This window comes from Mustelus asterias, chromosome 18, assembly GCF_964213995.1.
Source record: "Mustelus asterias chromosome 18, sMusAst1.hap1.1, whole genome shotgun sequence".
NCBI lineage: Eukaryota > Metazoa > Chordata > Chondrichthyes > Carcharhiniformes > Triakidae > Mustelus > Mustelus asterias.
In genome coordinates, this window is record NC_135818.1 from 68541953 (window position 1) to 68559355 (window position 17403).

The following is a 17403-nucleotide window of genomic DNA, read 5'->3' on the forward strand; positions in this document are numbered from 1 at the left end:
AGCTGAGAAGAGGCCCATACGGGGCCATTAATTTGGTACTTTAGAGCCTCAATAAGTTGAAGAGTGAGGAGGTGACCAATGCCTCCCGCTGGCTCCTGGAAAACTTCAGATAGGTTGGGGTGGGCTGCTAGGCCGCAGACAGTCCACCCACTAGATTTTAGGAGGTAGACTGCCTGTGGCCTAGCATAGGGTCGAGGGGTTGGGGGGGGGGGGGGGGGGGGGGGGGGGGGAGGGTGAGAGGTCAGGGGTCGGCTATGTCTGGAGGACAGCCATTTCCATAGGTGGGATGTAAGCAGGAAATTGCTCAGTATCCTGGGAGATTGGGAGCTTGTGCACTGGCACCCTGAACAGTCTTCTGCCAGCCTCTGTGGCAGGATTAGACTCCACCCACCCCTCCCCTACTGGCATGAACCTTCTGTTTTCTCGCCCGTTTCACACTTGGATTCTTTTGTGGGGGAATTCCGCCCAACATCTTTTAAATAGAAAGTATTTGACAAAACGGAATACAAATTAAGGAATTAGCACATGTGCCTCCTTCTATACTATGAGTTTTGGATAGCTTTGACATGATGATTGGTGGCATGGCAGTGTCTCAATGCTCACTCAAACCTTCCCGTACATTTACCCAAGATATTTATGTCAGATAATGCATTGCATTCTTTACAAAGACAGAAGGACAATAACAGCATCTATTTTTCACAATCTGGCTGGTCTCAATTGTATATGATTCAAGGATTCCATTAAAATACCATTTTTGTTTATAGTGCCCAGGGATTTAATCACACACTGCCTGCCGTGTTATTTTTCTCACATTAATCGTGGGGTGAAGGCACGGAATTATTAACAATCTGGCAGAGTCCTTACTTTAATGCCCTCATGGGGGTTACGATGTGATGTATGATACCTGGCAATAAAAGTAACTGTGAGCTTCAACGTCATGGGGAGAAAGTTATTTTCATCCTCAATTGATTTCTAATCCAGGTTCGTAAATATTGAGATCATTACTGTGTTGCATTAAAGTAAATGGCAAATAAAACAAAAGCGAGAAACTAAAGTCTACAGATTGTGTGGATAGTAGAAGACAATAGATTATTAATGATTTCAACCACCTCAGATCTGTTTCATAAGCTTCTTTCATGTTATGGCTGCTTCTGTTATGCAAATTATACTGCGGTACAACACCTTTAGTAAGCGCCACCTTTATACCTACTTGGGAATTCATCTGTTCCAAGAATCAGGAATTCAGTCTTAAAAGAGATGTTTAGGAAGTTGGACCTTATTTCTTCTTTGGAAGGTAGCTTGAAGAATAAAGAATGGATGAACACTCAACTATTCCCTCGCCAATTGTGCAGAGATGCATTCCCTTGGATGAGGGGGAGAGTCACAGAATAGAATCATAGACTCTATGAGTGGCACAGTGGCGCAGTGGTTAGCACTGCTGCCTCACAGCACCAGGGACACAGGTTTGATTCTCGGCTTGGGGTCATTGTCTGTGTGGAGTCTGCACGTTCTCCCCGTGTCTGTGTGGGCTTCCTCCAAGTGCTCCGGTTTCCTCCCACAGTCCGAAAGACCTGTTGGTTAGGTGCATTGGCCATGCTAAATTCTCCCTCAGTGTACCCGAGCAGGCGCCAGAGTGTGGCGACTAGGGGATTTTCACAGTCACTTCATTGCAGTGTTAATGTAAGCCTACTTGTGACACTGATAAATATGAACTTTGAACAGAAATGGAGTCTACACTTAATATGTCAGTCAACATCTGCAGAAAGAACAGACAACTTGCTGAAAGTTTCAACTATAAACTCAAATTTGGAGAGGCACTGTGGCATTGCAAGTCAATGATCTAGTTTAATGAATGAACAATGTTGTGTGATGTGAAGGGGACTTGGGGGGAATTTTCCCGTCCCGCCCGTCAAGGGAACTCTAGCCAGAAAATCCCTCCCTTAGACTAACCTGTGACACTGCAGCTATCACACAGCAGTCTGCTTTCACCCTCATATTGATTAACACTCCTGTTAAAGTAGCAGACACTAGAATGCAATGTTAGAAACATGGCACATTTTACACATGGTAAATTCACACAGCGGCTCTTCAGCAAAGAAAGCATCAAAACACTAAATTTATGGCTTGCTTATTGTCGGGTAAGGTGTTTATATCAAAGGCATTGGTAGGAAGGTTTTATAGACGAAATCCAATTGTTTGCTTGGGAATATTTGTAAATGAGATCCTTCCAGATCAAAGAAGGTACCTGGTAGCAGAGAAAACAATCGCTATGCCCTCTCAAAAGCTGATGCAATTACATCAACAACAACATTAGCTTGCACTCATTTCGTACTTTCAACTCTCAAAATTGCAAGGTGCCTCCAGTATCCCTCCCCCACGCGGATTACCAGTAAAGATGGGACCATCGTCTCTGAGGTAAATTAGCTATGTTAATATTTGTTGCCAGTGAAGTTCTCATTCTGTCACTGTGACAGAGGTAGACGACTCCTCTCACTGTGATCCGCATCCCCCTCATATTTGCATGGGATGCTTTTTATCCATCTGGCTTCCACTGGTGGATTACTGCAAATAGACAGTCTGGCGACCGCTGTGTGGTGTATGAGTGCTGTATGCACCAGTTTCAGACCAAGAGGCATTGTAATTGTGTTTCCTTTGACCTCAAATTTCCCCCTCTCTAGGCAGTGGCAGTGTTGTGGATTAACCCAAATAATGCACGGTGAGTACTCAAATCTTTTAAGTTTTTTATTACCTGCTAGCAAGAAGAACAGACACAATGAACGGTGAATTTCACTATGGTGTTCTGTCGATTCATCCAGATACTTCGCAGTTATAGTTAATTACAGCAAATTAAAAATGAGCAACTTTCTCATCCTTTATTTACATACATAGTCCACCAATCATAGCATAGCTTTTTGCCTTTTCTTATCCAATAGAAGACCGTCTCCTTCATTAGCATATTTATGGCATAATATCTTGTTATTTGGTAATTGTCATGGTAACTTTTTTTTGTTTTCATCCTGTGTCTTAGCCTGGAATGCAGTGTTTATGAAACTGATGCAAGGTTAGGTTAGTCTCTTATCCTGAATACGCAAGCGCTGGCCTCACTGAAGACCTTGTTTTGCTAATAAACATTTTCCATTACTTGACAGAGTTGTTTGTCATAACTTAATTTCCACAATTCTATTTTTTCTCTACCAGCATCTGCAGTTTTTAACTGCTTTTAACTATAATTTCACAACCTCCAGCAACTCCATGCTGTTTTATTTGAAGTGAGCATCTTTAATCTTGCAGAACAAAGTGGCCATAGCTAGAATTACAACTTAATTTGCACAACAGTTTATGTTGGCAGTACTCTGGCACATTGCCCATGTTGCCATTTTCATTTATTGGTCAATTCAGTGAGTGGTGACGACCAAGGATGGCATTGTAATTGAGCCCAGTCTGGGCACCGCCCAGTATCGGCTTGCATTCACATTCCAGCATCGGCAATTGAACGGTAATCAAGAGGAGGATATCCAGCTCAGAGACACTGCAACCCCAATTATAGACCAGTAGCGGTGCACTGGAGCACATCATCTAGCTCAGCACATCCTGTAAATGAGTCTCTGAGCTTTCTGCTTTGTGAGGCTCAGTTGTTTGCACCTTTGTGATCTTATCCATAGCACAACCAAAAAATCTATTTCTTCTACCAACCCGTCTCTGAATCAAACACAAACAGATGTAGGCAGGGCCGGAAGCTAGGACAGGATAGGTTTAATGTTGGATTTGTGATTGCAAACATAAAGTAGCACACCCTTAACATTATAAAGATATTTTTGTTACTTCTATGTTGGTAAATATAACCTGGTGTCGTAGGAACAGAAGTAGGCCATTCGGCCCCTTGAGACTGCTGTGCCATTCCATTAGATCATGGCTGATCTGCAACTCACTTCCATTTTTATGCTTTTTGCTCCACATCCCCTGACATCGTTTGTTTTGCCTGATCTATAGGCCGTGGTCCTGATAGCTTTAGCTGACGTAGGATCCACAGCTTTTTGGGGGAAGAGTTTCAGATTCCCACTACTTCTTGATGTGGAAAAAGCGTTCTTTAAATCAGTTTAGCTCTAATATAAAGATTAACGAATGTATATTTCCTTTGATGGCCTGTTAATGGTGGACACTTTCTGGTACACGTGCTTTCCCCGAATAGAAGAGAGATGACTGAGAGGGAAAAAAATAATCTGCAATTCCATTCCTTCATTCAAAGGGGAAAGATGCCTTTAGTGATGTCTCCGTCTCTTTTAGCTGAGTGATTAAAGTACCTTGACTTTCATTGCAAGGTAAAAGTAGTCTATTCTGGATTTAATTCTCATGGGGTATTAGCTCCTTATTCCAGTGATAAATCATCTGGTGATGACTGCGGGCATTTTCCTCTATCAAAAGTAATCAGAAAATTCAAGTATTCAGATAATTGCCCAAGAAAATTGCAAACCAGAACTGACTGAGGTAAAATTCTTTGTCACAAATCCAGTTAATCAAAATATGGGAGCCCTGATCTTAGGAACAGTATGAGAAAAATAACAGCATTGTAATCTGCTTTGGGAAGACTTACGGTGTAGTCTTTTAGCAAATAAAACTTGCACAATGTTACTGAGAAATAATATGTGAACATGGAGCTGTTTAGAGCTTAAGTCGGTGATTCCTAAGCAAACAAGTAGCATTTAAGAAACCTTATTCTCAGATTGCTGTGTTTATTTATTTGCATTTTAAAAAATTATTCAGGAGATTAATCATGACGGGTTAAAATTATTGGGTGCCGTTACGAGCGAATGCAAGTGCTGCACCCCTTTTGTAAAAGTAAAATACTGCAGATGCTGGAACTCCGAAATTTAACACTGGAAGTACTCAGCAGGTCTGGCAGCAACTGTGGAGAGAGATACAGAGTTGATGTTTCAAGTTGATTGTGACTCTTTTTTTTCAGAACTGAGAGTGTTATGAATGTGATAGAATCATACAGAGCAGAAGAGGCCCTTTGGCCCATTGTGTCTGCACCGACCCGCGAGAAACAGCTGATCTCCCACCTAATCCCATCTACCAGCACTTGGCCCATAGCCTTGAATGTTATGATATGCCAAGTGCTCATCCAGGTAATTTTTAATGGATGAGAGGCAACCCGCCTCCCAGGCAGTGTAGTTCAGACCATCATAACACTCTGGGTAAAAACATTTTTTTCCTCACCCTCACATCCCCCCACTCTCCCCAACACCCCCCATTCCCCCCCCAACCTGTCCCTCACCTTGAACCTATGTCTTGTGAATAGACCCTTCAACTAATGGGAATGGCTGCTCCTTATCCACTCTGTCCATGTCTCTCGTATGCTTGTACACCTCGATCAGGTCACCCTTCAGTCTTTTCTGCTCCAACGAAAACAACCCAAGCCTACCCAACCCCTCTTCAAAGCTATAATGTTCCATCCCAGGCAGAATCCTGGTGAATCTCCTCTGCACCCCCTCCAGTGCAATGAAGAACGTTACTGAGGCGACCAGATAGGTTTCATACTTTTTATTTGCTCTTGCTCAGGATTGGAAAGCTTCCTCAACTTTACTTCCAGGATACATGATCAGTCTGTACCTTCATAGGAGGCGAGCAGGGATCCCTTCATCCCAAAATAACAAAAGTACGAAAGAAAGACCAATTGTTCTAACGGGGAGCTTTCCTCACCCTCAATGTGAACCCACCAACCACCTCCAGACCAACCCACCCACCTACACGCCACCCTGCTGTGGTGCTACTCATCTTATCAATAAATAAAGTGAGGGGTACCAAAAATATACTCCCTTAGTGTGAATGCAAGGATTGCAACATAAAACAAACAGGTAAATACTGCGCAACCCTCATGTCATGCAACCAACTCAGCATGCTCCCCAATAGAAAGAGGGAGACCTGCAACCATCCCCCAAACAATGAAATATTTCCATGTTGCTAGCACTGAAACCCGAAAATTAGATGTTGACACAGGGCCAGAATCAGAATGGGCAGACCCCATTACCCGTCCCATTCCCCTGGTACCCACACATCCAAGAACAAGGTTGATTGCAAATGGCGATGCACATTAAGCTAAGGCCTCCCTTGTTCCATCCTACCAGCATGCCGGTGGATGAATACCCATCAAATAGTAAAAAAGGAACGTTCTTGATTTTTGCAGTGCAACTTGATAATAGGCGACAAAAGTCTTTATGCTCATGTATCATACGCCCTTGTCAGAATAAAATACAATATCACAAAATCAAGATTATAATCACAAGGGATCGTAATTCAGGATTAAGTGATGCCCTGCAGGATAATATAACCATCCACAGGCACAAGCCATTACAGGAATCATAAAATATACAGTGCAGAAGGAGGCCATTCGGCCCATCGAGTCTGCACCGACCACAATCCCACCCAGTCCCTATTCCCGTAACCCCACGTATTTACCCTGCTAATCCCCCTGGTACTAAGGGGCAATTTAGCATGGCCAGTCAATCTAACTCACACATCTTTGGACTGTGCGAGTAAACTGGAGCACCCGGAGGAAACCCACGCAAACCTGGGGCGAACGTGCAAACTCCACACAGACAGTGACCCAAGCCGGGAATTGAACCTGGGTCCCTGGAGCTGTGAGGCAGCAGTGTTAGCCATTGTGCCACCGTGCCGCCCGTATGAGCAACATCTGGGATCAATCCAGAGATTCACTGAAGCCTTTGCACCTCCGCCATGTCACTGCCCCGAAGCCCTGGTAAAGAGAAACTTAGGCCCCAGCAAGTGGCAAAAACCCACCGTGTCTGGCTGTCTCCAGCCCTTCTCGATGAACACTGAGGACAAGATAACTTCTGACCAATGGTCAGAGACTTCAACCGACCCCAGGTATCAAAGACCAGATACAATGTGCTTTATCAAACTCAAAACACCCAGCCTTCAAACCGAGATTGTGAAAGCACGGCAGCCAATTCTTAAATTTAGCCAGGAATTCATCCTCAACAGCCCTCCAGGAAACCAGGGAGGAAACGGATACTCCTTCTCCTGCCCCATCTCCCCAACTCAACCGGGAAGTACGACATACCATGCAGCAGGATTTCCAAGGATTGAGGGTGAGCCCTCACTGAGGAAACTGCCTTCTCGACTGACAGGATTTTCTTCTCGGTTTCATCCATTCTCTTCAGGATATCTCACAATTTATCAATATGAGCATCACTAATCCGTGCCAGGGAGCTGAAACCACCATCTACACCTCAACACAATGGCAGCCATCATCTTGAATCTGATGGCTTCTCCGAAGTGCAGGCCCTCTCACCAGTGAAACTGACACTGGGAACTGGACCCCATCCCGGCCGTCTCTCTGATCGCCTCAATCAATCGATCTAACTTGACTCCTATTCATCAAAATTCAGCCAGAAACTTCCAGGAACATATCATGATTATGCACATTAGGATGAAATAATTCTGGGTTGTGTAGCTACAGAGCCCATGAAAACGCAGCTGCTCCTGGCTTGTGTCACGAGATCCCTCCCCCCACCCTGGGAATCTTTTAATGAACTCTTAAAGCTATTAATCAAAATGTGAACATAAGTGAATAACAGCTTTTGAAACTCAGTCAAGCACTCATAATGAGCTCAGCTATAGTAACACATCCTGGGAAATGTAAACAATGGAGTCTATTGAAACTGAAATACCATGAAGTCTTTTTCCCTGAAGCTACACCAGATGTTCTGTCAAAGCAGTCTGGGAGCAATGGTTGCTTTTCCCCTAAGTTAATGCTGATGAAGATTGGTTTCAATTTTAAAGGGAGGGAATTCAAAAGGCTTCAGTCTAATAGACTAACTATCCCAAGTAGTGTATTCTTTCATTTTGAATGCATTGTAGCACCTTTTCCTTTGGAGAAAGTACTCTAATGCATCTCAACATTTATGTGATGCTGATCAATACAATTTTCGTCTTTGCAAAGCTTGTCAGTGAAAGAATTTCAGGAGCAAATGACAGTTCTGTTTTGGTTCCGCACTTTGGACTGACATCCCCCGTGGCTCATGACTCCTCTGGGAGGCCGTGAACTCCATCCACTTACAGAGAAGTTGTGATTTGAATTGCCAACCTCACAATGGAGCAGCCAAGGACAAAACTGCTGCTGCACTGGTTACGCTGATCCCTTGCTAGTTAGAATTACTGGAAACAGAATGGGAGCAGGAATCCAGAATCACATACTGCTATTTTTAAAGGACGCCCAAGTTGTCCCGATAGCAAAGATCCAGGCCCTTGTTTCTGAAAGAATGAACGATCACTTCCAGAAGCCTGGTAATGGGTGAAAAGCAACAACTATATGTTTCCTCTGGGAGTTTCAGAGTTTTATCAGTCGGGTAATTGGGAAAATTACTGAAGAACAGATGCGCATAAGGCTAGCACAAGAATCAATAGATCCCACCCGACAGAGAGCATTTCATCACCAGAAAAGTCCCACTGCAATGTAACGATAGCAATCAATAGCAACTTAAACTAGGCTGAAGCACATGGAGAAATCCCAAGCCACACAAGTTGCATTGTCGTTGAGAGCAGCAGCTATGGTTTACATCAGAAATTAGGAAATTGATTAATTAATTATTAGAGCAATTAGCAATTAGTTAATTCACCAAGGTTTCCTGGAGTGGGGCTTGTAAGTTTGCAAAGTTTTGCATGGACTCTGATCTCTGACTTCTGCATGGAAATTTGCTGTAGTATTTAAAGGACATTAGAGGTGATGTTCAGAAATGTGAATATTTTAAAGTGCATTAATCAGATATCAGAGGACTTACAGACCCGTCCATTGTATTAAAGAGTGGATAATGTTTGCGGAAATGCACTTTGTAGAACGGGGAATGCCCACTTGTTCTTTGGATCATCTATTCCGATTGATGTTAAAAGTAAATTAAATAAAGACACAGAATCCATTAGTATATCTGGATATTTGTCAAGAGTGCAGATTTATCTTGTAAGGACTAGCCTTCGAGAACCGTGAGAGCATAGCAGCGATCAATGTACTGAGAGTATAGGCGAAAATATAAGTTGATGAGAAATTTTAAGTCTAACACGCAAATAAATATAAAGGTCATCATAAAAGTGAAACTTACTTGTAAGAGAATAGTTCCACTCTCATTTTAAAAGATAAGTAGAAGCAGGGGAAGATCATTTGGCCCAATGGACCTGCGCCACTATTCAACTTCAACTCCACTTTCCCACCTGCACCTCATATCACTTAATGGGTGGCATGGTGGCACAGTGGTTAGCACTGCTGCCTCACAGCTCCAGAGACCCGGGTTCGATTCCCGGCTTGGGTCACTGTCTGTGTGGAGTTTGCACAATCTCCCCGTTTCTGCGTGGGTTTCCTCCGGGTGCTCCGGTTTCCCCCCACACTCCAAAGATGTGCAGGTTAGGTTGAGTGGCCATGCTAAATTGTCCCTTGGTGTAGGTTAGGGGGATTAGAGGGATAATTACGTGGGGTTACGTGAGGCCTGGGTGGGATGCTGTATTGGAGAGTCAATGCGTACTCAATGGGCTGAATGGCCTCCTTCTGCTTTGTAGAGATTCTATGAATTCCCTGACACCAAAAATCTGTCAATCTCAGCCTTAAATACATTAAATGATAGTGTTTCTACAACCCTCTGGGGTAGGGAATTCCAAAAATTCACAGTCCTTTGAGTAAAAAAGTTTCTCCTCACCTCAGTCCTAAGTAATTGGCCCCCTGATCTTGAAACTGTGCCTTCCTTATTCTAGATTCCGAGCCAGGGGAAACAACCTCTCAGTGCATATCCTATCAAGCCCTTCATATCCTTCAATGTTTCAATGGGTTCACCTAATTCTTCTCAACTGCCGAAAATATAGACCCAAATTCCTCAGCCTCTCAAAACAGCACAACCTCCTCATCCTCGGGCCCAATCTGGTGAACCTTCGCTATTCTGCCTCCACTGCAAGTATCTCCTCCCTTAAATATGAAGATCAAATTTGGACAGTGTTCAAGATGTGGCCTCACCAAAACTCCGCACAATTTTAGCAAGACTTCTATGTTCTTGCACTCCAATTCCCAAGTTCACAAAGTGACAGCTCAAGGCCAATTACAGATGGGTAATAAATAATGGCCGAGTCAGCGACGCCCACTTTCCGTAAATAATTTTTTTTAAAAAAGCTACCAAGTTGAAAATGCCCTATTTATCCCTACTCTCTGCTTCCTGACCATTAATCATTTCTCTATCCATGGGAATATATCACCCACAACTCCATGAGCATGTGTATTAACCATTTGTGTGGCACCTTATCAAATGCCTTTTGGAGATCCCTTTATCTACCCGAATTAGAACAGCCTCCACAACCTCTAATGAAGTTGTCAAACAGGATTTCCCTCTCAGGAAACCATGTTGAATTGTTCTAATCATACTAAGTGCATTGCTAAAATTTCCTGATTACTAGATTGCAATACATTCCCAATGTCAGGCTAACTAACCTGTAATTCCCTGTGTTCTCTTTTCCTCCTTTCTTGAATACTGTTGTTATATTTGCTAACTTCCAATCTTCTGGGACCATTCCAGAATCTAAGGAATTTCAGAAAGTCGTAGCAAGCATCTACTATCTCTGTAACTATCTCTTTTAGAACTATAGGATGTAGGCAATCAAGTCCTAGGGATTCAGCAGATTTTAATCCCTTGAGTTCCTCCAGTACTCTATTGACATGGCCAATTCTTTCTCCATTGCTGTTAATTGCCTTAATTTCCTCACTCTTATTAACAACTAGGTTAACCTCTCTTTCTGCTTGGAACCTTTTTAAAAAAAATTTATTAGTCCCAAGTTAGGCTTACATTAACACTGCAATGAAGTTACTGTGAAATTCCCCTAGTCGCCACACTGCGGCGCCTGTTTGGATCAATCCACCTAGCCAGCACGTCTTTCAGACTGTGGGAGGAAACCGGAGCGCCCAGAGGAAACCCACACAGACATGGGGAGAACATGCAAACTCCACACAGACAGTGACCCAAGCCAGGAATCGAACCCGAGTCCCTGGCGCTGTGAGACACCAGTGCTAGCCACTGTGCCCCTGTCTCTTTTATTTTGAAGATAGATACAACTTTGTTCCATGTCTTTGCCATTTCCTCCTGTCTCTGCTTCTAAGTGACCAATATTTACTTTAGCTACTTTCATCCCTTTAATATGCACTTATAAAAGCTCTCGCAATCTGTTTTTATATTTCAGTCCAAAGATGTGCGGGTTAGGTTGATTGGCCATGTTAAATTGCCCCTTAGTGTCCTGGGATGCGTAGGTTAGAGGGATTAGCGGGTAAATATGTGGGGGTCGGGCCTGGGTGGGATTGTGGTCGGTGCAGACTCGATGGGCCGAATGGCCTCCTTCTGCACTGTAGGGTTTCTATGATTTCTATGAGGCTCGTTTATTCATTCTATTTTTCTCAGCTTTTTAGTTGTATTTTGCATGTTTCTACAACACTCCCAATCCTCAGACTTCGTACTAATTTTGCGACATTATAAAGCCTCTTCTTTTAATCAAATACTACCCTTAACCTCCTTGGTAAGCCAGGATGGATATTTCTTGCTGATTTGTTTGTTTTTTCAAGGCAATGTATTTTTGAATTATTTTGGTAAATGTTTCCCACAGCTTATTTACCACTATTTACATACTGTGAAAAACCCTTAGTTGCCACACTCTGGTGCCTGTTCGGGAGAATTTACCATGGCCAATTCACCTAAGCTGCACATCTTTGGACTGTGGGAGGAAACCGGAGCACCCGGAGGAAACCCACGTGGACACGGGGAGGATGTGAAAACTCCACACAGATGGTGACCCAAGCCGGGAATTGAACCCAGGTCCCTGGAGTTGTGAGGTAGCAGTGTTAACCACTGTGCCACCATGCTGCCCCCCCATTTGCTGCAGTAATGGGGGTCATTGTCATTACTCCACTGAAATTGTCAGCAACTTTGAGAGTCTACACCTGTATAGAATAGAGCAGAGAGCCAATAGTTGCTGTCCATGATTCTATGTTTCTTCAAAGGGTGGGCTATTGAGCCATCCCCTGATTGCAGTCGGTGGATAACTCATTGGTTACGATCCCTGTCAGGGCTGATAACATTTTTAAAAAATGAATTCCCATGAAGCCAAGGAAGGAAAACTGATGGACCACATTTCACTTTTTAAAACATTTACTGTAACAAAACATCTAAATTAATATAATTCAAACATTAATTAGCAGATGACGGATATTTTGAATATAAAGGTAATTTTCACTTTAAACATTCGATGCAACAAAAATGCGCCTCATATAATTACAAGAACTTGCATTGACTCCTGCACAAATGTGGGAATAAGTACAATCCCACAGTCTTTCTAACTTGGCCTCTGTTATTAGGGTCACTCGATCCTTTCAGCCCTTGAGCCTCATTCACCAGCAGAGACGTAGAATATTGCATCCAATATCCCCTGACAATCGTCACTGATGTCTACAAAACCCTCTCACTCAGGGATGACAGTCTTGATAGCAGAGAATCCCCAAAGACTCAACTCACCGATCCCTTTAAACAGTCTGATGGGCTCTGGCAGCACTGAGACAGGAGCAGTGGATCTGATAAGAACATAAGAACATAAGAACATAAGAAATAGGAGCAGGAGTAGGCCATCTAGCCCCTCGAGCCTGCCCCGCCATTCAATAAGATCATGGCTGATCTGACGTGGATCAGTACCACTTACCCGCCTGATCCCCATAACCCTTAATTCCCTTACCGATCAGGAATCCATCCATCCGCGCTTTAAACATATTCAGCGAGGTAGCCTCCACCACCTCAGTGGGCAGAGAATTCCAGAGATTCACCACCCTCTGGGAGAAGAAGTTCCTCCTCAACTCTGTCTTAAACCGACCCCCCTTTATTTTGAGGCTGTGTCCTCTAGTTTTAACTTCCTTACTAAGTGGAAAGAATCTCTCCGCCTCCACCCTATCCAGCCCCCGCATTATCTTATAAGTCTCCATAAGATCCCCCCTCATCCTTCTAAACTCCAACGAGTACAAACCCAATCTCCTCAGCCTCTCCTCATAATCCAAACCCCTCATCTCCGGTATCAACCTGGTGAACCTTCTCTGCAGTCCCTCCAATGCCAATATATCCTTCCTCATATAAGGGGACCAATACTGCACACAGTATTCCAGCTGCAGCCTCACCAATGCCCTGTACAGGTGCATCAAGACATCCCTGCTTTTATATTCTATCCCCTTCGCAATATAGGCCAACATCCCATTTGCCTTCTTGATCACCTGTTGTACCTGCAGACTGGGCTTTTGCGTCTCATGCACAAGGACCCCCAGGTCCCTTTGCACGGTGATCCAATCCATAATCCTTTGCTCAACCTGTCTTCAGGTCTCTGCTCTTTGTAACTCGATAATGTGGACGGTAACATGTCTGTGAGAGTAGAGAAGAGACCCTGCTTCAACACCAGGTAGAGTATAATGACTGAGCCCACCTTTCAGTCAGAGGTTTTCTTCAAAGAAGACCATCCAACATTGATACATATTCTGGTGCCTTTCATCTGACTGCATTTTGAAATCACCCCCTGCTGTAAAAGGTGGGCACCTATGGCCCCATTGGTTTGGGATGTCATGAGGCTGTGAATGGTACTATATAAATGCATGTCTTTCTTTGTATGAGTAATTTTTCCCATTCAAGCTTAACTACAGGAGTTTTTTGTCTAACTGCCACCAATTTTCCAAATACTATTACTATTAAAACTGCTGGCTTTTTGCGATGTAACCTAGAATGGCACGGTGGCACAGTGGTTAGCACTGCTGCCTCATAGTGCCAGGGACCTGGGTTTGATTCCCGGCATGGGTCACTGTTGGTGTGGAATTTGCACATTCTCCCTGTGTCCATTTGGTCTTCTTCCGGGTGCTCCGGTTTCCTCCCACAGTCTGAAAGACATGCTGGTTAGGTGCATTGGCCATGCTAAATTTTCCCTCGGTGTACCTGAACAGGTGCCGGAATGTGGCGATTGGGGAATTTTCACAGTAACTTCATTGCAGTGTTAATGTAAGTCTACTTGTGACCAATAAATAAACTTGTAACTTTGCATCACCGGCATAGTTTGAGCATAAAATAATATCTTACTGGGAAATGAAATCATCTTCTCACATAATGGGGAGATAAGTATAATATTTATTTCAATTATGGAACAGGAGCATGAAGAATGAATGTATTTTATGCTGCCAACATCTGTCTCTCCATTAACGGCTTCAAGGATGGATTGTAGATGAATGATTATGGAAGCATTAAGATAACTTGAATATGCAGAAGTTTAATTGCCTCGTTATACTCGGGGAAATTATCAGTTTTAATTTAGAAAGATTCAAGTGTAGGTCTTTCCAGAATAATATCAATCATGGTAAGACATCAAGGGTGGGACTTTCTGGCCGCGCTCGCCCCAAGACCGGAAAATTCTGCCTGAGGTCATAGATTCATAGAATCCCTACAGAAGGAGACCTGCACCAACAGCAGGTTGCATGGCCCATGTCCCGCCCACTACCATTCCTGTGGCGGGCGGGATAGGAAAATTCCACGTCAAGTGTGAGATTTGAACCATTTTGCTGAATCTGTCTGTGCCAGCCTTTAGCCGTCGTGTGAGCAGTTAGTTCTAGTCCTGTTTACTCACCATGTCATCATATTCCTTCAGCCCCTTTTTCTCACCCGCATAGGCAAAGTCAATCATTTCAATCCAGGATCCATATTAACCTGTTTGACTCTCCGAGTTCGCAAACATCTGCAGAGAGATTCAGCTCTGTAGCACTGCCACAGCTGCTGGGCTATGAAAGCCCCAAAGTGTCAGCCAGACAGCTAACCAGGAACTCCTGGTGCGGCCTGTACTGTGCACCGTGCACCATGATTATAAGGATGCTAAGGCGGGCATGCCCTGAGCGCAGTGGAAACATACCAAATGGGCATTGTGATATCAGCGAGCAGCTAATGCCAAGTTGGCCCCTGACCTGCCATTTTGGACCTTGCAGGTAAATTCTAACACCCTCAGCTACATGAGGCGGGTCTCCCCCACCCCATACAGTGTTTTCTAAAAGGATCACAATGAGACTTCCAGGTAAGGTGGTTTTGACTTTTGCAGCAGATTAAGTGCAAGTGTTGTGTTGAACGGAAGAGTTTGGAGAAGTTTCTGGATTAATACGGGAGTGGTGTTGGTCTTCGACAAGGCAGTCAGAAGAGTTGGAAAATGGTTGAAGAGAAATGGGGTCTGCATTTGCAGTCACTTTTCCACTCCCAATGGGACAGAGACACGAGCCGAGGCAGCAGAGAGGGGAAGATGCACAGAAAGGGAAGAGGAAGAGGACTCTCTCTCTCTCGATAGGGACTTCAGAGAGTACAGCATCGGGGGGAGGAAGGCCTTTCTGACACAACTCCCCACAATTTTCCTGGTTCCTCCACTCCCATTACCTGGTAAAATTCTGCCCATCAAGTCTGTACCGACCGCAGTCCCACCCAGGCCCTATCCCTGTAACCCCACATATTTACCCTCCTAATCCCCCTGACACTAGGGGCAATTTAGCATGGCCAATCAACCTTAACCTGCACACCTTTGGACTGTGGGAGGAAACCAGAGCACCTGGAGGAATCTCAGATGGAACTATGAACCTTAAGACTAAATTGCACTCTTTAGCTTTCCGGCAGTATTCTGTATAATGGACAGAAGGTGAAGTTCAACATCTTTGACTTCACAAATTGGATAGGAATGAATCAGCTATGCATTCCATACCTTACCATTTATATCTGTGGAAATGAAACTGGCCAGTGTGTGCAACAGCTAATTGATTCACTCCTATTCCTTTGCACCCATGTGGATGTTGGGTGCCACCTCCATGCTCTTTACAATTCATCATTAGTTAGATCATCATAGAAAACATAGAAACATAGAAAACTACAGCACAAAACAGGACCTTCGGCCCCACAAGTTGTGCCGAACATAGAACATAGAACATCGAACAGTACAGCACAGAACAGGGCCTTCGGCCCACAATGTTGTGCCGAGCTTTATCTGAAACCAAGATCAAGCTATCCCACTCCCTATCATCCTGGTGTGCTCCATGTGCCTATCCAATAACCGCTTAAATGTTCCTAAAGTGTCTGACAGCACTATCACTGCAGGCAGTCCATTCCACACCCCAACCACTCTCTGCGTAAAGAACCTACCTCTGATGTCCTTCCTATATCTCCCACCATGAATCCTATAGTTATGCCCCCTTGTAATAGCTCCATCCACCCGAGGAAATAGTATTTGAACGTTCACTCTATCTATCCCCTTCATCATTTTATAAACCTCTATTAAGTCTCCCCTCAGCTCCAGAGAGAACAGCCCTAGCTCCCTCAACCTTTCCTCATAAGACCTACCCTCCAAACCAGGCAGCATCCTGGTAAATCTCCGCTGCACTCTTTCCAGCGCTTCCACATCCTTCTTATAGTGAGGTGACCAGAACTGCACACAATATTCCAAATGTGGTCTCACCAAGGTCCTGTACAGTTGCAGCATAACCCCACGGCTCTTAAACTCCAACCCCCTGTTAATAAAAGCTAACACACTATAGGCCTTCTTCACAGCTCTATCCACTTGAGTGGCAACCTTTAGAGATCTGTGGATATGGACCCCAAGATCTCTCTGTTCCTCCACAGTCTTCAGAACCCTACCTTTGACCCTGTAATCCACATTTAAATTAGTCCTACCAAAATGAATCACCTCACATTTATCAGGGTTAAACTCCATTTGCCATTTTTCAGCCCAGCTTTGCATCCTATCTGTGTCTCTTTGCAGCCGACAACAGCCCTCCACCTCATCCACTACTCCACCAATCTTGGTGTCATCAGCAAATTTACTGATCCACCCTTCAGCCCCCTCCTCTAAGTCATTAATAAAATTCACAAAGAGCAGAGGACCAAGCACTGATCTCTGTGGCACTCTGCTAGCAACCTGCCTCCAGTCCGAAAATTTTCCATCCACCACCACCCTCTGTCTTCGATCAGATAGCCAATTACCTATCCAATCTGCCAACTTTCCCTCTATTCCACACCTCCTTACTTTCATCATAAGCCGACCATGGGGGACCTTATCAAACGCCTTACTAAAATCCATGTATATGACATCAACTGCCCTACCTTCATCAACACACTTCGTTACCTCCTCAAAAAATTCAATCAAATTTGTGAGGCACGACTTGCCCTTCACGAATCTGTGCTGACTATCCCGGATTAATCCGCATCTTTCTAAATGATCGTAAATCCCATCCCTAAGGACCTTTTCCATCAATTTACCAACCACCGAAGTAAGACTAACCGGTCTATAATTTCCAGGATCATTTCTATTCCCTTTCTTAAACAGAGGAAC

At 44.0% G+C, this 17403-nt stretch overlaps 1 protein-coding gene across 5 annotated transcripts in view; it reads left to right on the top strand.

Moving 5' to 3' along the window:
• slc24a4b (solute carrier family 24 member 4b) overlaps window positions 1-17403 on the top strand; it is a 230289-nt gene that overhangs the window by 52723 nt on the left and 160163 nt on the right. Inside the window, exon 1 of one of the 5 annotated variants that reach the window (XM_078234258.1) lies at window positions 5559-5656. The exons of the other annotated variants lie outside the window; for them this stretch is intronic. The gene's annotated coding sequence lies outside the window, so the exon portion shown is untranslated. Of the gene's footprint in view, window positions 1-5558; window positions 5657-17403 lie in introns of those variants that run through there. 5 annotated transcript variants of the gene reach the window in all.